Below are 25911 nucleotides of genomic sequence, written 5' to 3'. Positions count from 1 at the left end.
TACCTTGTTCTTTCTTTCAGAAAGACCAAGGTAACTAGAAACTGCAATTTCGGGAGAAATTACACACCTTGGTCTTTCCTCTGTGGAGATACAGATCTTAGCCCCACTCAGGTCTATCAATAGAATGGATCATAATGCCAGTCATTGGCAAAAAACAAAGTAAAAGCCGTTAGAAATGAATGGGAGAATTGGACGTCCATGGACGTCAATGGCGGCACCTTTCATAATTGTTAATGGAATCGGGGAAGTTTGGGGGACACGTCCTAATGATATCTAGTCATTTTCTGTTGATTTGGGAAAAAAAAAAAAATTCCCATTGAAAATGAATGGGAAAAATTTTGGACGTCCATGGACGTCAATGGTATCAACTTACATAAGCGTCAACGGAATCCAAGTACATTGGCATCAATAAAATGAACAAACATGAAGAAATGCCATTGGAAATGAATGGGAAGTTTGGACGTCCATGAACGTCAATGGCATCACCCTCCATAAGCAGCAATGCAATCGGGGACATTTGGGGGACACGTCCTAATGATATCTAGTCATTTTCTGTTGATTTGGGAAAAAAAAAAAAATCCCATTGAAAATGAATGGGAAAAATTTTGGACGTCCATGGACGTCAATGGTATCAACTTACATAAGCGTCAATGGAATCCAAGTACATTGGCATCAATAGAATGAACAAACATGAAGAAATGCCTTTGGAAATGATTGGGAAGTTTGGACGTCCATGGACGTCAATGGCATCACCCCCCATAAGCGGCAATGCAATCGGGGACATTTGGGGGACACGTCCTAATGATGTCTAGTCATTTTCTGTTGATTTGGGGGAAAAAAAAAATTTCCCATTGAAAATGAATGGGAAAAATTTTGGACGTCCATGGACGTCAATGGTATCAACTTACATAAGCGTCAATGGAATCCAAGTACATTGGCATCAAAAGAATGAACAAACATGAAGAAATGCCATTGGAAATGAATGGGAAGTTTGGACGTCCCTGGACGTCAATGACATCACCCTCCATAAGCAGCAATGCAATCGGGGACATTTGGGGGACAGGTCCTATTGATATCTAGTCATTTTCTGTTGATTTGGGGGAAAAAAAAAAATTCCCATTGAAAATGAATGGGTAAAATTTTGGACGTCCATGGACGTCAATGGCAGCACCCCCCATAAGCGTCAATGGAATTGGGGACGTTTGGGATATACGTCCTATTGATATCTGGTCATTTTCTGTTGATTTGGAGAAATTTAGTTTTTTCCCCATTGAAAATGAATGGGAAAAATTTTGGACGTCCATGTAAGTCAATGGCGGCACCCCTCATAAGCGTCAATGGAATTGGGGAAGTTTGGGGGACACGTCCTATTGATATCTGGTCATTTTCTGTTGATTTGGGGTAATTTTGTTTTTTCCCCATTGAAAATGAATGGGAAAAATTTTGGACGTCCATGGCAGTCAATGGCATCGACATCCATATAATCAATTGAATCCAAGTACATTGGCATCAGTAGATTCGACATGCATGGCCGACAATGGCATCAATGCAATGTAAATTCCATTGGAAATCCCATTGGAAGTGAATGGGACTTTTCCCATTCGAAATGAATGGGATAGTTTTTGGCAAATTTCCGAGGAAGCGTAATTTTTTTCCAAATTCTGTATACAACTTTTATGCCCCTCACCGTCCCGGAATTTTTGATGCCCTAATTATGTGTTTTGGTCAAAAATTGTAGGACTAGATACATTTTGAAACTTTTTTTTTTTTCACGGAAAATTGCCGTTTACGGACGAACGGAAAAATTTTCGGGGCCATTTTTAAAGTTTCCTGTGTCACGCGAAAATTCTGGTCGTGCCGATACTTGAACGGTGCCGATCGGTCAAACGGTTCGGGCTGTGAAGCGCGTGTTTTTTTTCCATTCAAAATGAATAGGAAAGTTTTTGGCAAATTTCCGGGGAACCGTAAATTTTTGCCAAATTCTGTATACAACTTTTATGCCCCTCACCGTCCCGGAATTTTTGATGCCCAAATTATGTGATTTGGTCAAAAATTGTAGGACTAGATACATTTTTAAACTTTTTTTATTTTTCGGAAAATTGCCGTTTACGGGCGAACGGAAAATTTTTCGTGGCGGTTTGAAAAATTCCCATCGTCACGCGAAAAATCCGGTCGTGCCGATACCTCAACGGTGCCGATCGGTGCTACGGTTTGGGCTGTGCGTTGGCTCAAAAAAACGCGGAGAATTTATTGAATAATAATAATAACTAGAAACTGCAATTTCGGGAGAAATTACACCTTGGTCTTTCCTCTGTGGAGATACAAATCTTAGCCCCACTCAGGTCTATCAATAGAATGGACCATAATGCCAGTCAATGGCACTCAACAAAGTAAAAGCCATTAGAAAAGATTGGGAGAATTGGACGTCCATGTCCGTCTATGGCAGCACCCTCCATAAGCGTCAATGTAATTGGGGAAGTTTGGGGGACACGTCCTATTGATATCTAGTCATTATCTGTTGATTTGGAGGAGAAAAAAAAAATTCCCATTGAAAATGAATGGGAAAATTTTTGGACGTCCATGGACGTCAATGGTATCAACTTACATAGGCGTCAATGGAAACCAAGTACATTTGCATCAATAAAATGAAAAAACATAATTAAATGCCATTAGAAATGAATGGGAAATTTGGACATCCATGGATGTCAATGGCATGACCCTCTATAAGCGTAAATGGATTTGGGGAAGTTGGGGGGACACGTCCTATTGATATGTAGTCATTTTCTTTTGATTTTGGGAAAAAAAAAAAAAATCCCATTGAAAATGAATGGGAAAAAATTTGGACGTCCATAGACGTCAATGGCAGCACCCCCCATAAGCGTCAATGGAAGCAGGGAAGTTTGGGGGACATGTCCTATTGATATCTGGTCATTTTCTGTTGATTTGGTGAAATTTTGTTTTTTCCCCATTGAAAATGAATGGGAAAATTTTTGGACGTCCATGGCCGTCAATGGCATCGACATCCATATAGTCAATAGGATCCAAGTACATTGGCATCAGTAGATTCGACATGCATGGCCGTCAATGGCATCAATGCAATGTAAATTCCATTGAAATCCCATTGTAAGTGAATGGGAACTTTTCCCATTAGAAATGAATGGGAGAGTTTTTGGCAAATTTCCGGGGAACCGTAAGTTTTTTCCAAATTCTGTATACAACTTTTATGCCCCTCACCGTCCCGGAATTTTTGATATCCAAATTATGTGATTTGGTCAAAAATTGTAGGACTAGATACATTTTTAAACTTTTTTTTTTTTTCGGAAAATTGCCGTTTACGGGCGAACGGAAAATTTTTCGTGGCGTTTTGAAAAATTCCCATCGTCACGCGAAAATTCCGGTCATGCCGATACTTGAACGGTGCCGATCGGGGCTACGGTTTAGGCTGTGCGTTGGCTCAAAAAAACGCGGAGAATAAGATGAATAAATAATAATAATAACTAGAAACTGCAATTTCGGGAGAAATTACACCTTGGTCTTTCCTCTGTGGAGATACAAATCTTAGCCCCACTCAGGTCTATCAATAGAATGGACCATAATGCCAGTCAATGGCACTAAACAAAGTAAAAGCTATTAGAAAAGATTGGGAGAGTTGGACGTCCATGGCCGTCAATGGCAGCACCCTCCATAAGCATCATTGTAATTGGGGACATTTGGGGTACACGTCCTATTGATATCTGGTCATTTTTTGTTGATTTGGGCAAAAAAAAAAAATTCCCATTGAAAATGAATGGGAAAAATTTTGGACGTCCATGGACGTCAATGGTATCAACTTACATAAGCGTCAATGGATACCAAGTACATTGGCATCAATAGAATGAACAAACATGAAGAAATGCCATTAGAAATTAATGGGAAGTTTGGACGTCCATGGACGTCAATGGCATCACCCTCCATAAGCAGCAATACAATCGGGGACATTTGGGGGACACGTCCTATTGATATCTGGTCATTTTTTGTTGATTTGGGGAAAAAAAAAAAAAATTCCCATTGAAAATGAATGGGAAAAATTTTGGACGTCCATGGACGTCAATTGTATCAACTTACATAAGCGTCAATGGATACCAAGTACATTGGCATCAATAGAATGAACAAACATGAAGAAATGCCATTAGAAATTAATGGGAAGTTTGGACGTCCATAGACGTCAATGGCATCACCCTCCATAAGCAGCAATACAATCGGGGACATTTGGGGTACACGTCCTATTGATATATGGTCATTTTTTGTTGATTTGGGCAAAAAAAAAAAATTCCCATTGAAAATGAATGGGAAAAATTTTGGACGTCCATGGACGTCAATGGTATCAACTTACATAAGCGTCAATGGATACCAAGTACATTGGCATCAATAGAATGAACAAACATGAAGAAATGCCATTAGAAAAGATTGGGAGAGTTGGACGTCCATGGCCGTCAATGGCAGCACCCTCCATAAGCATCATTGTAATTGGGGACATTTGGGGTACATGTCCTATTGATATCTGGTCATTTTTTGTTGATTTGGGCAAAAAAAAAAAATTCCCATTGAAAATGAATGGGAAAAATTTTGGACGTCCATGGACGTCAATGGTATCAACTTACATAAGCGTCAATGGATACCAAGTACATTGGCATCAATAGAATGAACAAACATGAAGAAATGCCATTAGAAATTAATGGGAAGTTTGGACGTCCATGGACGTCAATGGCATCACCCTCCATAAGCAGCAATACAATCGGGGACATTTGGGGGACACGTCCTATTGATATCTGGTCATTTTTTGTTGATTTGGGGAAAAAAAAAAAATTCCCATTGAAAATGAATGGGAAAAATTTTGGACGTCCATGGACGTCAATTGTATCAACTTACATAAGCGTCAATGGATACCAAGTACATTGGCATCAATAGAATGAACAAACATGAAGAAATGCCATTAGAAATTAATGGGAAGTTTGGACGTCCATAGACCTCAATGGCATCACCCTCCATAAGCAGCAATACAATCGGGGACATTTGGGGTACACGTCCTATTGATATATGGTCATTTTTTGTTGATTTGGGCAAAAAAAAAAAATTCCCATTGAAAATGAATGGGAAAAATTTTGGACGTCCATGGACGTCAATGGTATCAACTTACATAAGCGTCAATGGATACCAAGTACATTGGCATCAATAGAATGAACAAACATGAAGAAATGCCATTAGAAATTAATGGGAAGTTTGGACGTCCATGGACGTCAATGGCATCACCCTCCATAAGCAGCAATACAATCGGGGACATTTGGGGTACACGTCCTATTGATATCTGGTCATTTTTTGTTGATTTGGGGAAAAAAAAAAAATTCCCATTGAAAATGAATGGGAAAATTTTGGACGTCCATGGACGTCAATGGTATCAACTTACATAAGCGTCAATGGATACCAAGTACATTGGCATCAATAGAATGAACAAACATGAAGAAATGCCATTAGAAATTAATGGGAAGTTTGGACGTCCATGGACGTCAATGGCATCACCCTCCATAAGCAGCAATACAATCGGGGACATTTGGGGGACACGTCCTATTGATATCTAGTCATTTTCTGTTGATTTGGGGAAAAAAAAAAAATTCCCATTGAAAATGAATGGGAAAAATTTTGGACGTCCATGGACGTCAATGGTATCAACTTACATAAGCGTCAATGGATACCAAGTACATTGGCATCAATAGAATGAACAAACATGAAGAAATGCCATTAGAAATTAATGGGAAGTTTGGACGTCCATGGACGTCAATGGCATCACCCTCCATAAGCAGCAATACAATCGGGGACATTTGGGGGACACGTCCTATTGATATTTAGTCATTTTCTTTTGATTTGGGAGAAGAAAAAAAATTTCCCATTGAAAATGAATGGGAAAAATTTTGGACGTCCATGGACGTCAATGGTGTCAACTTACATAAGCGTCAATGGAATCCAAGTACATTGGCATCAATAGAATGAACAAACATGAAGAAATGCCATTGGAAATGTATGGGAAGTTTGGACGTCCCTGGACGTCAATGGCATCACCCTCCATAAGCAGCAATGCAATCGGGGACATTTGGGGGACACGTCCTATTGATATCTAGTCATTTTCTGTTGATTTGGGGGAAAAAAAAAAAATTCCCATTGAAAATGAATGGGAAAATTTTTGGACGTCCATGGATGTCAATGGCAGCACCCCCCATAAGCGTCAATGGAGTTGGGGACGTTTGGGGTATACGTCCTATTGATATCTGGTCATTTTCTGTCGATTTGGAGAAATTTAGTTTTTTCCCCATTGAAAATGAATGGGAAAAATTTTGGACGTCCATGGATGTCAATGGCAGCACCCCCCATAAGCGTCAATGGAGTTGGGGACGTTTGGGGTATACGTCCTATTGATATCTGGTCATTTTCTGTCGATTTGGAGAAATTTAGTTTTTTCCCCATTGAAAATGAATGGGGAAAATTTTGGACGTCCATGGAAGTCAATGGCAGCACCCCCCATAAGCGTCAATGGAATTGGGGAAGTTTGGGGGACACGTCCTATTGATATCTGGCCATTTTCTGTTTATTTGGGGAAATTTTGTTTTTTCCCCATTGAAAATGAATGGGAAAAATTTTGGACGTCCGTGGCAGTCAATGGCATCGACATCCATATAGTCAATTGAATCCAAGTACATTGGCATCAGTAGATTCGACATGCATGGCCGTCAATGGCATCAATGCAATGTAAATTCTATGGAAATCCCATTGGAAGTGAATGGGACTTTTCCCATTCGAAATGAATGGGATAGTTTTTGGCAAATTTCCGAGGAAGCGTAATTTTTTTCCAAATTCTGTATACAACTTTTATGCCCCTCACCGTCCCGGAATTTTTGATGCCCAAATTATGTGATTTGGTCAAAAATTGTAGGACTAGATACATTTTGAAACTTTTTTTTTTTTCATGGAAAATTGCCGTTTACGGACGAACGGAAAAATTTTCGGGGCCATTTGTAAAGTTTCCTGTGTCACGCGAAAATTCCGGTCGTGCCGATACTTGAACGGTGCCGATCGGTCTAACGGTTCGGGCTGTGAAGCGCGCGTTTTTTTTTCCATTCAAAATGAATAGGAAAGTTTTTGGCAAATTTCCGGGGAACCGTAAATTTTTGCCAAATTCTGTATACAACTTTTATGCCCCTCAACGTCCCGGAATTTTTGATGCCCAAATTATGTGATTTGGTCAAAAATTGTAGGACTAGATACATTTTGAAACTTTTTTTATTTTTCGGAAAATTGCCGTTTACGGGCGAACGGAAAATTTTTCGTGGCGGTTTGAAAAATTCCCATCGTCACGCGAAAAATCCGGTCGTGCCGATACTTCAACGGTGCCGATCGGTGCTACGGTTTGGGCTGTGCGTTGGCTCAAAAAAACGCGGAGAATTATTGAATAATAATAATAACTAGAAACTGCAATTTCGGGAGAAATTACACACCTTGGTCTTTCCTCTGTGGAGATACAGATCTTAGCCCCACTCAGGTCTATCAATAGAATGGATCATAATGCCAGTCATTGGCAAAAAACAAAGTAAAAGCCGTTAGAAATGAATGGGAGAATTGGACGTCCATGGACGTCAATGGCGGCACCTTTCATAATTGTTAATGGAATCGGGGAAGTTTGGGGGACACGTCCTAATGATATCTAGTCATTTTCTCTTGATTTGGGAAAAAAAAAAATTTTCCCATTGAAAATGAATGGGAAAAATTTTGGACGTCCATGGACGTCAATGGTATCAACTTACATAAGCGTCAATGGAATCCAAGTACATTGGCATCAATAAAATTAAGAAACATGAAGAAATGCCATAGGAAATGAATGGGAAGTTTGGACGTCCATGAACGTCAATGGCATCACCCTCCATAAGCGGCAATGCAATCGGGGACATTTGGGGGACACGTCCTAATGATATCTAGTCATTTTCTGTTGATTTGGGGAAAAAAAAAAAATTCCCATTGAAAATGAATGGGTAAAATTTTGGACGTCCATGGACGTCAATGGCAGCACCCCCCATAAGCGTCAATATAATTGGGGACGTTTGGGATATACGTCCTATTGATATCTGGTCATTTTCTGTTGATTTGGAGAAATTTAGTTTTTTCCCCATTGAAAATGAATGGGAAAAATTTTGGACGTCCATGGAAGTCAATGGCGGCACCCTTCATAAGCGTCAATGGAATTGGGGAAGTTTGGGGGACACGTCCTATTGATATCTGGTCATTTTCTGTTGATTTGGGGTAATTTTGTTTTTTCCCCATTGAAAATGAATGGGAAAAATTTTGGACGTCCATGGCAGTCAATGGCATCGACATCTATATAGTCAATTGAATCCAAGTACATTGGCATCAGTAGATTCGACATGCATGGCCGTCAATGGCATCAATGCAATGTAAATTCCATTGGAAGTGAATGGGACTTTTCCCATTCGAAATGAATGGGATAGTTTTTGGCAAATTTCCGAGGAAGCGTAATTTTTTTCCAAATTCTGTATACAACTTTTATGCCCCTCACCGTCCCGGAATTTTTGATGCCCAAATTATGTGATTTGGTCAAAAATTGTAGGACTAGATACATTTTGAAACTTTTTTTTTTTTCACGGAAAATTGCCGTTTACGGACGAACGGAAAATTTTTCGGGGCCATTTGTAAAGTTTCCTGTGTCACGCGAAAATTCCGGTCGTGCCGATACTTGAACGGTGCCGATCGGTCTAACGGTTCGGGCTGTGAAGCGCGCGTTTTTTTTCCATTCAAAATGAATAGGAAAGTTTTTGGCAAATTTCCGGGGAACCGTAAATTTTTGCCAAATTCTGTATACAACTTTTATGCCCCTCACCGTCCCGGAATTTTTGATGCCCAAATTATGTGATTTGGTCAAAAATTGTAGGACTAGATACATTTTGAAACTTTTTTTATTTTTCGGAAAATTGCCGTTTACGGGCGAACGGAAAATTTTTCGTGGCGGTTTGAAAAATTCCCATCGTCACGCGAAAATTCCGGTCGTGCCGATACTTGAACTGTGCCGATCGGTGCTACGGTTTGGGCTGTGCGTTGGCTCAAAAAAACGCGGAGAATAAGATGAATAAATAATAAGTACAATAAAGTTGCACAATAACAATACCTTGTTCTTTCTTTCAGAAAGACCAAGGTAATAACTAGAAACTGCAATTTCGGGAGAAATTACACACCTTGGTCTTTCCTCTGTGGAGATACAGATCTTAGCCCCACTCAGGTCTATCAATAGAATGGATCATAATGCCAGTCATTGGCAAAAAACAAAGTAAAAGCCGTTAGAAATGAATGGGAGAATTGGATGTCCATGGACGTCAATGGCGGCACCTTTCATAATTGTTAATGGAATCGGGGAAGTTTGGGGGACACGTCCTAATGATATCTAGTCATTTTCTGTTGATTTGGGAAAAAAAAAAAAATTCCCATTGAAAATGAATGGGAAAAATTTTGGACGTCCATGGACGTCAATGGTATCAACTTACATAAGCGTCAATGGAATCCGAGTACATTGGCATCAATAAAATGAACAAACATGAAGAAATGCCATTGGAAATGAATGGGAAGTTTGGACGTCCATGGACGTCAATGGCATCACCCTCCATAAGGGGCAATGCAATCGGGGACATTTGGGGGACACGTCCTAATGATATCTAGTCATTTTCTGTTGATTTGGGGAAAAAAAAAAAATTCCCATTGAAAATGAATGGGAAAAATTTTGGACGTCCATGGACGTCAATGGTATCACCTTACATAAGCGTCAATGGAATCCAAGTACATTGGCATCAATAGAATGAACAAACATGAAGAAATGCCATTGGAAATTAATGGGAAGTTTGGACGTCCGTGGACGTCAATGGCATCACCCTCCATAAGCAGCAATGCAATCGGGCACATTTGGGGGAAACGTCCTATTGATATCTAGTCATTTTCTGTTGATTTGGGGGAAAAAAAAAATTCCCATTGAAAATGAATGGGAAAAATTTTGGACGTCCATGGACGTCAATGGTATCAACTTACATAAGCGTCAATGGAATCCAAGTACATTGGCATCAAAAGAATGAACAAACATGAAGAAATGCCATTGGAAATTAATGGGAAGTTTGGATGTCCCTGGACGTCAATGGCATCACCCTCCATAAGCAGCAATGCAATCGGGGACATTTGGGGGACAGGTCCTATTGATATCTAGTCATTTTCTGTTGATTTGGGGAAAAAAAAAAATTCCCATTGAAAATGAATGGGTAAAATTTTGGACGTCCATGGACGTCAATGGCAGCACCCCCCATAAGCGTCAATGGAATTGGGGACGTTTGGGATATACGTCCTATTGATATCTGGTCATTTTCTGTTGATTTGGAGAAATGTAGTTTTTTCCCCATTGAAAATGAATGGGAAAAATTTTGGACGTCCATGGAAGTCAATGGCGGCACCCTTCATAAGCGTCAATGGAATTGGGGAAGTTTGGGGGACACGTCCTATTGATATCTGGTCATTTTCTGTTGATTTGGGGAAATTTTGTTTTTTCCCCATTGAAAATGAATGGGAAAAATTTTGGACGTCCATGGCCGCCAATGGCATCGACATTCATATAGTCAATTGAATCCAAGTACATTGGCATCAGTAGATTCGACATGCATGGCCGTCAATGGCATCAATGCAATGTAAATTCCATTGGAAATCCCATTGGAAGTGAATGGGAACTTTTCCCATTCGAAATGAATGGGATAGTTTTTGGCAAATTTCCGAGGAAGCGTAATTTTTTTCCAAATTCTGTATACAACTTTTATGCCCCTCACCGTCCCGGAATTTTTGATGCCCAAATTATGTGATTTGGTCAAAAATTGTAGGACTAGATACATTTTGAAAGTTTTTTTTTTTTCACGGAAAATTGCCGTTTACGGACGAACGGAAAAATTTTCGGGGCCATTTTTAAAGTTTCCTGTGTCACGCTAAAATTCCGGTCGTGCCGATACTTGAACGGTGCCGATCGGTCTAACGGTTCGGGCTGTGAAGCGCGCGTTTTTTTTCCATTCAAAATGAATAGGAAAGTTTTTGGCAAATTTCCGGGGAACCGTAAATTTTTGCCAAATTCTGTATACAACTTTTATGCCCCTCACCGTCCCGGAATTTTTGATACCCAAATTACGTAATTTGGTCAAAAATTGTAGGACTAGATACATTTTTAAAGTTTTTTTTTTTTCCGGAAAATTGCCGTTTACGGGCGAACGGAAAATTTTTCGGGGCCGTTTGAAAAATTCCCATCGTCGCGCGAAAATTCCGGTCGTGCCGATACTTGAACGGTACCGATCGGAGGTACGGTTCGGGCTGTGCGACGCGCCGAAAAAAACGTCAACAATTATTGAATAATAAATAATAATAATAACTAGAAACTGCAATTTCGGGAGAAATTACACACCTTGGTCTTTCCTCTGTGGAGGTACAGATCTTAGCCCCACTCAGGTCTATCAATAGAATGGATCATAATGCCAGTCATTGGCACAAAACAAAGTAAAAGCCATTAGAAATGAATGGGAGAATTGGACGTCCATGGACGTCAATGGCGGTACCTTTCATAATTGTTAATGGAATCGGGGACATTTGGGGGACACGTCCTAATGATATCTAGTCATTTTCTGTTGATTTGGGGAAAAAAAAAAAAATCCCATTGAAAATGAATGGGAAAAATTTTGGACGTCCATGGACGTCAATGGTATCAACTTACATAAGCGTGAATGGAATCCAAGTACATTGGCATCAATAGAATGAACAAACATGAAGAAATGCCTTTGGAAATGAATGGGAAGTTTGGACGTCCATGAACGTCAATGGCATCACCCCCCATAAGCGGCAATGCAATCGGGGACATTTGGGGGACACGTCCTAATGATATCTAGTCATTTTCTGTTGATTTGGGGAAAAAAAAAAAATTTCCCATTGAAAATGAATGGGAAAAATTTTGGACGTCCATGGACGTCAATGGTATCAACTTACATAAGCGTCAATGGAATCCAAGTACATTGGCATCAATAGAATGAACAAACATGAAGAAATGCCATTGGAAATGAATGGGAAGTTTGGACGTCCGTGGACGTCAATGGCATCACCCTCCATAAGCAGCAATGCAATCGGGCACATTTGGGGGAAACGTCCTATTGATATCTAGTCATTTTCTGTTGATTTGGGGAAAAAAAAAAAATTCCCATTGAAAATGAATGGGAAAAATTTTGGACGTCCATGGACGTCAATGGTATAAACTTACATAAGCGTCAATGGAATCCAAGTACATTGGCATCAAAAGAATGAACAAACATGAAGAAATGCCATTGGTATTTAATGGGAAGTTTGGACGTCCATGGACGTCAATGGCATCACCCCCCATAAGCGGCAATGCAATCGGGGACATTTGGGGGACACGTCCTAATGATATCTAGTCATTTTCTGTTGATTTGGAAAAAAAAAAAAAAATTCCCATTGAAAATGAATGGGAAAAATTTTGGACGTCCATGGACGTCAATGGTATCAACTTACATAAGCGTCAATGGAATCCAAGTACATTGGCATCAATAGAATGAACAAACATGAAGAAATGCCATTGGAAATGAATGGGAAGTTTGGACGTCCGTGGACGTCAATGGCATCACCCTCCATAAGCAGCAATGCAATCGGGCACATTTGGGGGAAACGTCCTATTGATATCTAGTCATTTTCTGTTGATTTGGGGAAAAAAAAAAAAATTCCCATTGAAAATGAATGGGAAAAATTTTGGACGTCCATGGACGTCAATGGTATAAACTTACATAAGCGTCAATGGAATCCAAGTACATTGGCATCAAAAGAATGAACAAACATGAAGAAATGCCATTGGAAATAAATGGGAAGTTTGGACGTCCCTGGACGTCAATGGCATCACCCTCCATAAGCAGCAATGCAATCGGGGACATTTGGGGGACAGGTCCTATTGATATCTAGTCATTTTCTGTTGATTTGGGGAAAAAAAAAAAATTCCCATTGAAAATGAATGGGTAAAATTTTGGACGTCCATGGACGTCAATGGCAGCACCCCCCATAAGCGTCAATGGAATTGGGGACGTTTGGGATATACGTCCTATTAATATCTGGTCATTTTCTGTTGATTTGGAGAAATTTAGTTTTTTCCCCATTGAAAATGAATGGGAAAAATTTTGGACGTCCATGTAAGTCAATGGCGGCACCCCTCATAAGCGTCAATGGAATTGGGGAAGTTTGGGGGACACGTCCTATTGATATCTGGTCATTTTCTGTTGATTTGGGGTAATTTTGTTTTTTCCCCATTGAAAATGAATGGGAAAAATTTTGGACGTCCATGGCAGTCAATGGCATCGACATCTATATAGTCAATTGAATCCAAGTACATTGGCATCAGTAGATTCGACATGCATGGCCGTCAATGGCATCAATGCAATGTAAATTCCATTGGAAATCCCATTGGAAGTGAATGGGACTTTTCCCATTCGAAATGAATGGGATAGTTTTTGGCAAATTTCCGAGGAAGCGTAATTTTTTTCCAAATTCTGTATACAACTTTTATGCCCCTCACCGTCCCGGAATTTTTGATGCCCAAATTATTTGATTTGGTCAAAAATTGTAGGACTAGATACATTTTGAAACTTTTTTTTTTTTCACGGAAAATTGCCGTTTACGGACGAACGGAAAAATTTTCGGGGCCATTTGTAAAGTTTCCTGTGTCACGCGAAAATTCCGGTCGTGCCGATACTTGAACGGTGCCGATCGGTCTAACGGTTCGGGCTGTGAAGCGCGCGTTTTTTTTCCATTCAAAATGAATAGGAAAGTTTTTGGCAAATTTCCGGGGAACCGTAAATTTTTGCCAAATTCTGTATACAACTTTTATGCCCCTCACCGTCCCGGAATTTTTGATGCCCAAATTATGTGATTTGGTCAAAAATTGTAGGACTAGATACATTTTGAAACTTTTTTTATTTTTCGGAAAATTGCCGTTTACGGGCGAACGGAAAATTTTTCGTGGCGGTTTGAAAAATTCCCATCGTCACGCGAAAAATCCGGTCGTGCCGATACTTCAACGGTGCCGATCGGTGCTACGGTTTGGGCTGTGCGTTGGCTCAAAAAAACGCGGAGAATTATTGAATAATAATAATAATAATAACTAGAAACTGCAATTTCGGGAGAAATTACACACCTTGGTCTTTCCTCTGTGGAGATACAGATCTTAGCCCCACTCAGGTCTATCAATAGAATGGATGATAATGCCAGTCATTGGCACAAAACAAAAAGCCATTAGAAATGAACTGGAGAATTGGACGTCCATGGACGTCAATGGCGGCACCCTTCATAATTGTTAATGCAATCGGAGACATTTGGGGGACACGTCCTATTGATATCTAGTCATTTTCTGTTGATTTGTGGAAAAAAAAAAAATTCCCATTGAAAATGAATGGGAAAAATTTTGGACGTCCATGGACGTCAATGGTATCAACTTACATAAGCGTCAATGGAATCCAAGTGCATTGGCATCAATAGAATGAACAAACATGAAGAAATGCCATTGGAAATTAATGGGAAGTTTGGACGTCCATGGACGTCAATGGCATCACCCTCCATAAGCGGCAATGCAATCGGGGACATTTGGGGGACATGTCCTATTGATATCTAGTCATTTTCTGTTGATTTGGGGAAAAAAAAAAAATTCCCATTGAAAATGAATGGGAAAAATTTTGGACGTCCATGGACGTCAATGGTATCAACTTACATAAGCGTCAATGGAATCCAAGTACATTGGCATCAATAGAATGAACAAACATGAAGAAATGCCATTGGAAATGAATGGGAAGTTTGGACGTCCGTGGACGTCAATGGCATCACCCTCCATAAGCAGCAATGCAATCGGGCACATTTGGGGGAAACGTCCTATTGATATCTAGTCATTTTCTGTTGATTTGGGAAAAAAAAAAAAAATTCCCATTGAAAATGAATGGGAAAAATTTTGGACGTCCATGGACGTCAATGGTATCAACTTACATAAGCGTCAATGGAATCCAAGTACATTGGCATCAATAGAATGAACAAACATGAAGAAATGCCATTGGGATTTAATGGGAAGTTTGGACGTCCCTGGACGTCAATGGCATCACCCTCCATAAGCAGCAATGCAATTGGGGACATTTGGGGGACACGTCCTATTGATATCTAGTCATTTTCTGTTGATTTGGGGAAAAAAAAAAATTTCCCATTGAAAATGAATGGGTAAAATTTTGGACGTCCATGGACGTCAATGGCAGCACCCCCCATAAGCGTCAATGGAGTTGGGGACGTTTGGGGTATACGTCCTATTGATATCTGGTCATTTTCTGTTGATTTGGAGAAATGTAGTTTTTTCCCCATTGAAAATGAATGGGAAAAATTTTGGACGTCCATGTAAGTCAATGGCGGCACTCTTCATAAGCGTCAATGGAATTGGGGAAGTTTGGGGGACACGTCCTATTGATATCTGGTCATTTTCTGTTGATTTGGGGTAATTTTGTTTTTTCCCCATTGAAAATGAATGGGAAAAATTTTGGACGTCCATGGCAGTCAATGGCATCGACATCCATATAATCAATTGAATCCAAGTACATTGGCATCAGTAGATTTGACATGCATGGCCGTCAATGGCATCAATGCAATGTAAATTCCATTGGAAATCCCATTGGAAGTGAATGGGACTTTTCCCATTCGAAATGAATGGGATAGTTTTTGGCAAATTTCCGAGGAAGCGTAATTTTTTTCCAAATTCTGTATACAACTTTTATGCCCCTCACCGTCCCGGAATTTTTGATGCCCAAATTATGTGATTTGGTCAAAAATTGGAGGACTAGATACATTTTGAAACTTTTTTTTTTTTCACGGAAAATTGCCGTTTACGGACGAACGGAAAATTTTTCGGGGCCATTTGTAAAGTTTCCTGTGTCACGCGAAAATTCCGGTCGTGCCGATACTTGAACGGTGCCGATCGGTCTAACGGTTCGGGCTGTGAAGCGCGCGTTTTTTTTCCATTCAAAATGAATAGGAAAGTTTTTGGCAAATTTCCGGGGAACCGTAAATTTTTGCCAAATTCTGTATACAACTTTTATGCCCCTCACCGTCCCGGAATTTTTGATGCCCAAATTATGTGATTTGGTCAAAAATTGTAGGACTAGATACATTTTGAAACTTTTTTTATTTTTCGGAAAATTGCCGTTTACGGGCGAACGGAAAATTTTTCGTGGCGGTTTGAAAAATTCCCATCGTCACGCGAAAATTCCGGTCGTGCCGATACTTGAACTGTGCCGATCGGTGCTACGGTTTGGGCTGTGCGTTGGCTCAAAAAAACGCGGAGAATAAGATGAATAAATAATAAGTACAATAAAGTTGCACAATAACAATACCTTGTTCTTTCTTTCAGAAAGACCAAGGTAATAATAATAAAGTTGCACAACAACATAACCTTGTTCTTTCCTTCAGAAAGACCAAGGTAATAAAGAAGTACAATAAAGTTGTACAATAACATAACCTTGTTCTTTCCCTTGGAAAGACCAAGGTAATAATAATAATTATTATAATAATAAAGTTGCACAATAACAATACCTTGTTCTTTCCCTTGGAAAGACCAAGGTAATAATAATAAGTACAATAAAGTTGTAGAATATCATTACCTTGTTCTTTCCTTTGGAAAGACCAAGGTAATAAGAAGAATAAAGTTGTACAATAACATTACCTTGTTCTTTCCCTTGGAAAGACCAAGGTAATAAATGTGAGTGTGTGTGTGTACCTATCTGAACCAAACATCAACAGAATGAACAATCCATTACTGTACTGGGAGGCACAAAAGAATACCTACCCAAATTTATATAAACTGGCACTCACATTTCTGTGCACCCCAGTCTGTGCCTTGTGAAAGAATATTTTCTAAAGCTGGTGAAATATTTTCCCCAAAAAAAGAAACTGTTTAAAGCCAGCCACTTTGGGAAAGCTATTATTTCTAAATAAAAATGAATAACAAATTACCCTTAGCACTTGTTGTACTTTGTTCACATACTAAATTACTAACACAAGCACATTCATACCTTTGTCTTAAGCAAATTGCCATTGAATTCTTAACAATGTTGACCTCTTGGGCTTCTAGACCACTTGATGGCGCCATAGGGTAAATGAAGCACCATGAAGTTTTGCTACATGTGCAAACCAATTGGCTGCAAAGCTTCATTGCTTCATGAGGCTTCATTTGGCCATCACTAATTATCTCTGTGTGTCTTTGTCTCAAATTTACCACTTTCGCCTTCAATATTGCGGATGTACACTGCAACGCGTATCCGTGATGTTTAGCAGCTCATTCAACATGGTATTCACTAACGATTAGCATGCGTACGCTAACGCTTGCTGTTGTATCGCCGATGGGATCAGAAAGCTTAAGACCGTGGGAGACTCAGCAAACTCATGGTTTCATGATGAACAATGAGTGGCAAATTAAGAGCGTCGTACTTCAAACTCGTCCTGTTTATGAAAGTCGATTGTAATATGCTGGTGTCGTGCAGTAATGAGCAGAAGTGACTTCTGTGGACGGAAAACACTCAAGCGGCGCAGCGCGCACACTAGATATCATCAAATAGCAATCTAGATGTCCTATGTTAGATCCCATGCCAACTCTCGCGCGCACACACTAGATATCATCAAATAGCAACCTAGATATACCACATTAGATCCCATGCCATTAGCTGCGTGAGCCCAGAGCGACGCGTAGTCCATAGACTACATTGATTAAATAGAAACCGCCATGACTGAATGGAAGTCAAGCAGGCCAAATCAACCCATACCAGTGACTTTAGATAATGCTGCAAATACTGTTAATTCAGTACATGTTACTGATGGACTCGGACCACAAATAGGATGTTTAAATATAGCTGCTAAGAGAGCTGAAGCAATCAACAGTGTGACCCACTTTACAAACAGTAAAAATTGTTCTCAGCACTTATATACAAATGTTTTCTTCAGATCAGTAAGAAGTAAGCACATAAATATTATGCACTAAAATGCTTGTTTTTATGACGGCACTGTTATTTTTCTCTTGTTAGCAAAAAAATAAAATAAAATAAAATTAAATAATAATAATGATAACAGTTGTATTTTCTGTTTCAGAGCATTAAATGTATTGAATTGTATCGAAAATCATACCGAACCGTGACTTAACTGTAACGTTGCATCCGTTATACGCACACACACACACATATACATATATATATATATATACATATATATATATATATATATATATATTTTTTTTTTAACAGAGTGGTATCGGAATGGTATCGGTATCGGCTGATACTGCACAGCCAGGTATCTGTATCGGTATCGGGCCCAAAAAATGTTATCGGTGCAACACTAATTACAATAACTAAGTGCTCTTTTTTTACCACTTCACTTCAGCATAGGCATAGTGGAAGTTTGCTGGTACTTAGAATTTTATGCTTAAAAGAAGCAAAAACGTCTTGTAATTGGGAAAAACTTAAAAGTATGGGCTCTTGTTAGCCAAGGTACCACAGTAGTTTAGCAGAATTAGTAGTTTGATTTGCCAACTTAATCCAGATTTCCCATAGCAAAAATTTGCTACTCATCTGTTGCTTAATCTCGTCTCGTAAAATGAATTTGATCATCTCAAATTTATCTCATTCTCTGCTTATTTGTGTCTGAGTTTGTGCTCCTACCCTTAGGAGCAAGTGATGAGTAAAAATGAGCAAAGCCATCATTGAGACAAAGGAGATTGATTTGAGGAAACCAGATTTGAGCAATATTTGAGAAGACAAATTCTCTTAATAAAAAATGGAGTTATGCTTGTACAGCACCTTTCAGGCACCAAAGCACTTTGATACTATATCCTCATCTACCTGCTGGTGACGCAACAACATGGGGTTCAGTGTCTTGCTCAAGGATACTTAGATGAACTCATCAGGACAGAAAGTTGAACTCACAACCTCTAGGTTGGGGAACAACTTCTCTACCACTGAGCCATGCACAGGCTCAGATACACTGTGCTCGATGTGACGCGGCACATCAATGGAAAGCAACTTCAGAAAGCGTGTAGCAGCGATGAAGAAAATTTATTATATTTTGGTTCATTTAATAATTTACATATTGTTTTTAATACTTCAAAAAAACTTCCAAATCGCAGACATGTTGCCTGTGAGCCAGTAGTTTTAGCGAGACATAGTCAGCCAGTGTGTTGCCTTTTTTTTCATTACGTCATCAAATAAGAGGACTAAGGTTCTTCACATTCTTTTGTGGTGAACTTTTGGTCTTCGAAACCAAAAACCTATAATACATTTGTAGCGGACGATAGTTTTCATCGCTGAATTTTCGGCCACATCTCTAATTTTTACATTGAACGAGATGAACCAAATGATTCAGATGTTATTTAATTATTTGACCAATTATAATATTTTCTCGGATTTTGGCATGAGATGAATTCAGATGTGATTGGACATGTCGGAGCAGACACAACTCTTTTTTACAATGAAAGAATCTTGAAAACCCAAAATGAACAATTGCAGACCAGAAGGAGATCAAATTAAGAAATATTTGTGACTGGCACAAGGAGACAACTGTTAGACTTTCTTGAAAAATCGTGCCAGTAGAACTATTCTCAAGACCTTCTCGTGTAATGCTCACTATGAGACTTACTTCTCATGAGACAAATTTGAGAAAACTGAGAAAACCACTCTGGTCTCAATTATTGCTGATTCACTTCTCAGAGATGTAAATGAGACATGAACAAGATCTCATTTTCAATTTTGCTTTGCTATGGGCAACTTAATCCTGATTTCAACCCTCCCTTGTTATTGAAAAATAAGTTGTTTTATGACAACCTCAACAAAAGCTCCATTTTGAAGTGTATCCACTTCATATCACACGGCGACATTTCTCTCTCTCCTTCAGAGCTCCCACTTGCTGTCTACACATCTTGTGATAAATAGAGCTGCTAGTAAGCCTGACACAACACTTGAACAGCACACACAGGTGCAATGTATCACTTTGCACTGTGATTACTGTGCTGTGATTCTTCCTAGTTGGGTCAAGACGCGTTGGAGTGTTTGCTTTAGTTTACTGACCTACAATCAAACTGTGCATTGGTCTCTTTGCGTGTGTGTGACCTTGCAGAAGTGCGGTTCAGGCTTCTTCAGGGAATGGAGCGGGCCTCACCGAGGTCAGTGTGTGCCATGTAGCTGCAACGGAAACGCCGACCAATGTGACGATGTCACTGGGAAATGTGTGGTTCGTGCACACACTTTCAGTACAAGCATGTAACGGCATGTATCACCATCTTGTTGTCATGCTAACATCCTCCAGAATTGTCGGTTCCACTCGGCGGGCGACCACTGTGAGCGATGCCAAGAGGGTTACCATGGTGACGCTGCCCAAAAAACCTGCCGCGCTTGCCCGTGTCCTTTCACATGGAACAAGTAAGTCGGTTCTTGCCAAAGCTTGCTGCTTTGCACTCTATTAACTCATGTCAATGAGCCATTGACAGTTGTATATGAACCAGACTTGCTTTCAGAACTGTTTTTTACATGGACCACAAGGTGACTTTGATATATAGATAACCTGGTTAACACTGAAATTAAGAAAACAGATTAAATATCTACTGTTCTGACTGCTTAAACAGCGTTTGTTTTAGAGCAGGGGTCTTCAAACTGGTCCTCAAGGGCTGCTGTGGATCCTGGTTTTGTTCCAACCGATCGAGCACCGACAGTTTAACCAATGAAGTTTCTGCTAAAACAAGCAGCACCTGACTGCAATCAACTGATTACACTTAAAAGACACCAGATTGGTGCATAGGTGTTGTCTTGTTTTATTGGAATGAAATCCTGCGCCCACTGTGGCCCTGAGTAGAATAGTTTGGAGACCACTGTTTTTGAGCAACTGACTAATTTTGGGAATTAAAAAAATACAACAACTTAACCCTAAAAAAAAGAGTTGGCGTTCATACATTGTAAGTGGACATCACGTTTTGGGTTGTGGATGGCAAAGTATTAAAAATGTGATGTCTACATACGTACTTATATGTATATATGGTAATTCTTTTTAAAATGGAATAACTGGCTGTGAATGTTCATGTATTAGTGCCATTGACGGTGCTAGATGCAGCTATACTGTAGATGTCCAAATCTCTGTCGATGGCAGCCAATGAAATGATTGGCTGTCATTGACAAAGCTAGCTGTCTTATCATTTTTGATTTAGCAAGGTCTTATTAATACATTTAATAATAATAATACATTTTATTTCTAGAGCGCTGTTCAAGCCACACAAAGACGCTTCACAAGACAGATGGAATCACAATACCAACAAAATAATCATAAAAATATTAAAAGCGTGATAAAGAGACAAAAAAATATAACACAGCTGGGGATCATGGTGGGTAAGAAAGAGTGAACAGGTGTGTTTTGAGTCTGGATTTGAAGAGTGAAAGGGTAGATATATTGCGAAGGTCAGGGGGTAGGGAGTTCCAGAGCTGGGGGGCACAGTGACTAAAAGGGGGGACGGAAAGGTGGAGGATAGTGGAAGAGCGAAGTGGACGGGGTGGATTGTTAAAACAGAGTAGATTACGAAGGTAGGGAGGGGCCAAGCCATGGAGTGCTTTGAAGGTAATGATGAGGATCTTGTAATTTATTCTTTGTTTGACTGGAATGATTGCTGCTAACCCTCCCAATCAAAATGGATTGGATATATATTGCTGTCAATGGTACTGAAACATGATAAATAAAGGAAAGTTAGTTTAAAATTCTGCTTTTTTTTGGTCTAAGTCGGGCTTTGACCTGCCTGAATATTGATTCTGGAGCAGTTCAGTCTTTGTGCAAACGTGGCTATGGGGGATCCAGATGTGAACGGTTTGTCACACAGTTTATCATTTATATATTCCACCCCCACCCCCAAAATGACCATTTTTTCTTCTCTTTTCCGCCTTGAAGATGTGCATTTGGTTTCTATGGTGACCCGGCGTCGCACGGCGGCACCTGTAAGCCATGTGAGTGCGACGCGGACGGCGATGAGAACATTTGTCATTCCCTGACCGGAGGTAAACATTTTTGACAGAACAAAAGACGAGGGGAAAGACCTCTGCCAAAGGATGTGCAAAAAGATTTATATCACAACCAAATTTGTGTGAATATTTTAATAATTTTATAATAACAATAATAATAACAATAATATAAGTGAATATTTTTCAACTGTATAAATTGATGTTTCTGTTGTTAAATTATATTTCATCTTTTTAACTATCCCAACCAATGGTCTCATGGATTGAAGAGTGAAATATGCCTGGAAACAGCACATTGATTACAACAACAAATTCAAAAGCAAAGAAATATTTCTGTTTCCTCTGTCCATTGTTGACTTGAAATAGACGTCAGCGATTCCTCCTGTGAAACGCCTTCCCGATGGCCCATACGGGGGTCAAATCTGTGACCTAGGGTTTATTAGTACCACACTCTGACCAACTGAATTAATCAGCCATGATTTTAGCCTGTGGCACATACACAACCATTCAAGCTAACCACTATTTATTCGGTAGAAAGAACATGGCTGATCAGTCTCATGGATAAAACGCTTGCTCTCAGTCTGAGAACAAGTATAGCATGTTTTCGCCAAACAAATTCATGAGCAAAGTTCTCTCGTGGATGGAAGGCTTCTTATTGGTCCGGAACCAGTACAGCATGTTTGTGCTAAACTAATTCAGGACCAAAGTTTCCTTGTCTTCCTCCATTGTCTTGCAAGACTTGAAGTAGAGTTAAGCTACTTTTAACGTTAAACACCCTATGTCATGGTCTGTACGGGGTCGCCACCATGTATTCGGCAGCAAGAACATGGCTGATCCATTCTCATGAAAGGAAGGCTTGCTCTCGGTCAGAGAACCAGCACAGCATGTTTGCGCCAAACAATTTCATGAGCAACGTTCTCTCATGGATGGAAGGCTTCATATTGGTCCAGAATCAGTACAGCATGTTTGTGGTAAACTAATTCAGGATTCACAATCCATTGTCTTGTAAGACATGAGATAGAGTACAGCTACTCTTAACGTTGAAAACCATTTGTCATGGCCTGTACGGGGTAGGCACCATGTATTCGGCAGCAAGAACATCGCTGATCATTCTAATGGATGGTAGGCTTGACATAGGTGTGGAACCACCACAGCATGTTTGCGCCCAAAAAAATCAAAACCAATGGGAAGGTTTCCTTTCTTCTGTCCAGCATTGTCTCGCAAGGCTTGATATAGAGTTCAGCTACTCTTACCATTAAAGACCATATCTGATGGCCCGTACAGGGGCTTGATATAGGTCTGGAACAACCACAGCATGTTTGCACCAAACAAATTCAAAATGTAAGTGAAGATGTCTTTTCCTCTTTCCAGCTTTGTCTTCCAAGACTTGACTTAGAGTTCAGCTACTCTTACCACTAAAGACCACATGTTATGGCCCGTACGGGGGTCGAACCCGTGACCTTGGCGTTATTAGCACCACGCTCCGACCAACTGAGCAAACCGGCCATGTCCCTGGCAGGTTCCACAAACACACCGAACCCAGCAAGCCAGCATGTATACAGCAGCAAGAACATGACTGATCATTCTCATGGATGGAAGGCTTGAACAAAGTTTGCCTGGCACCACCAGACTATTCTCCCTGTATTTTTCAAACGGTGTGAGAAATAGTCTGGGACTCTGCCCATTAACGGCCTCTCGAACAAGTACAAAATCAACCGTCCAATCAGATTCGTTTATTTGTGTGACGTGTTCTTAACGAGTAACGTCACTCTTGCGCGCCGAAAGTCGTCTCTACAACAACACAGATGGCGAAAGGGAGAGCCGAGAACATGTTCCAATCCGCAGTAAAACCAGTTTGAAATTACCAAAAACACATCGACACAAGTCACTGACAACAGTCAACATGGCTCGCGCTAGCCGTGTTGAATAAACGTCTCCATTCTCCGCTCACGCTAATTACTTGTCGCTTTAACAACGTCTCGTCTGCCCTTCGCTGATTGGTCCACTGCGCTGTCTGTTTGCTGTGGCTTGCTCTGCCCTCGGAATTTGATCCGCCGGACGGTATACCAGGCAATGAAAAAGTACCCAGCAAGCCAGCATGTATTCAGCAGCAAGATAAGGCTGATCATTCCCATGGATGGAAGGCTTGATATAGTAGGTCTGGAACAACCACAGCATGTATGCGCCAAACAAATTCAAAACCCAAGTGAAGATGTCTTTTCCTCTGACCAGCATTGTCTTCCAAGACTTGATTTAGAGTTCAGCTACTCTTACCATTAAAGACCACATGTTATGGCCCGTACGGGGGTTTAACCAATGACCTTGGCGTTATTAGCACCACGCTCTGAACAACTGAGCAAACACGCTGAACCGAGCAAGCAGCATGTATTCAGCAGCAAGAACAAGACTGATTATTCTCCTGGATGGAAGGCTTGACATAGGTCTGGAACAACCACAGCATGTTTGCCCCAAACATTAGCACCACGCTCTGACCAACTGAGCTAACCGGCCATGTCCCTGGCAGGTTCCACAGACACATACCGAACCCAGCAAGCCAGCATGTATTCAGCAGCATGAACAACGCTGACCATTCCCTTGGATGGAATGCTTGATATAGTAGGTCTGGAACAACCACAGCATGTTTGCACCAAACAAATGGCAAGATGTCCTTTCTTCTGTCCAGCATTGTTTGGCAAGGCTTGATATAGAGTTCAGCTACTTTTACCATTTAAGACCACATGTTACGGCCGGTACCGGGGTCGAACCCATGACCTTGGTGTTATTAGCACCAAGGTCTGAGCAAGTGAGCTAACCGGCCATGTCCCTGGCAGGTTCCACAAACACGCCGAACCCCGCAAACCAGCATATACTCAGCAGCATGAACAAGGCTGACCATCCCCATGGATGGAAGGCTTGATATAGTTGGTCTGGAACAACCACAGCATGTTTGCACCAAACAAATGGCAAGATGTCCAGCTACTCTTAACATATAAGACCACATGTTATGGCCCGTACGGGGGTCGAACCCGTGACCTTGGCGTTATTAGCACCAAGCTTTGACCAACTGAGCTAACCAGCCATGTCCCTGGCAGGTTCCACAAACACGTCGAACCCCGCAAACCAGCAGCATGAACAAGGCTGACCATCCCCATAGATGGAAGGCTTGATATAGTTGGTCTGGAACAACCACAGCATGTTTGCGCCAAACAAATTCAAAACCTAAGTGGAGATGTCGTTTCCTCTGTCCAGCATTGTCTTCCAAGACTTGATTTAGAATTCAGCTACTGTTACCATTAAAGACCACATGTTATGGCCCGTATGGGGGTCGAACCCGTGACCTTGGCGTTATTACCACCAAGCTCTGACCAACCGAGCTAACCGGCCATGTCCCTGGCTGGTTCCACAAACACACAGAACCCCGCAAACCAGCATATATTCAGCAGAAAGACAAGGCTGATCATTCCCATGGATGGAAGGCATGATATAGTAGGTCTGGAACAACCACAGCATGTTTGCCCCAAACAAATTCAAAACCTAAGTGAAGATGTATTTTCCTCTGTCCAGCATTGTCTGGCAAGGCTTGATATAGAGTTCAGCTACTCTTACCATTGAACTCCACATGTCATGGCCCGTACGGGGGTCAACCCTTGACCTTGGCGTTATTAGCACCACGCTCTGACCAACTGAGCTAACCGGCCAGGTCCCTAGCAGGTTCCACAAACACGCCGAACCCAGCAATCCAGCATGTATTCAGCAGCAA

The 25911-nt window shown here is 40.6% G+C and overlaps 1 protein-coding gene and 4 non-coding genes across 5 annotated transcripts in view; 1 reads left to right on the top strand and 4 right to left on the bottom strand.

Annotated features, from left to right (window-relative positions):
* The first annotated feature begins 21736 nt into the window (after positions 1 to 21736).
* lama3 (laminin, alpha 3) overlaps positions 21737 to 25911 on the top strand; it is a 65336-nt gene continuing 61161 nt past the window's right edge. Inside the window, exons 1-2 of the mRNA XM_057841953.1 lie at positions 21737 to 22002; positions 22084 to 22190. The gene's annotated coding sequence lies outside the window, so the exon portion shown is untranslated. The remainder of the gene's footprint in view (positions 22003 to 22083; positions 22191 to 25911) is intronic.
* Positions 23584 to 23657, bottom strand: trnai-aau (transfer RNA isoleucine (anticodon AAU)). Its single transcript has one exon. It is a non-coding gene; the product is annotated as a tRNA-Ile (tRNA).
* On the bottom strand, positions 25157 to 25230 carry trnai-aau (transfer RNA isoleucine (anticodon AAU)). Its single transcript has one exon. It is a non-coding gene; the product is annotated as a tRNA-Ile (tRNA).
* Positions 25462 to 25535, bottom strand: trnai-aau (transfer RNA isoleucine (anticodon AAU)). The gene has a single exon. It is a non-coding gene; the product is annotated as a tRNA-Ile (tRNA).
* Positions 25777 to 25849, bottom strand: trnai-aau (transfer RNA isoleucine (anticodon AAU)). Its single transcript has one exon. It is a non-coding gene; the product is annotated as a tRNA-Ile (tRNA).

This window comes from Corythoichthys intestinalis, chromosome 7 (assembly GCF_030265065.1).
Source record: "Corythoichthys intestinalis isolate RoL2023-P3 chromosome 7, ASM3026506v1, whole genome shotgun sequence".
In the NCBI taxonomy this organism is placed as follows: domain Eukaryota; kingdom Metazoa; phylum Chordata; class Actinopteri; order Syngnathiformes; family Syngnathidae; genus Corythoichthys; species Corythoichthys intestinalis.
Note: the sequence above shows the minus strand (reverse complement) of the source record. Positions and strands in the feature narration are given on the sequence as shown.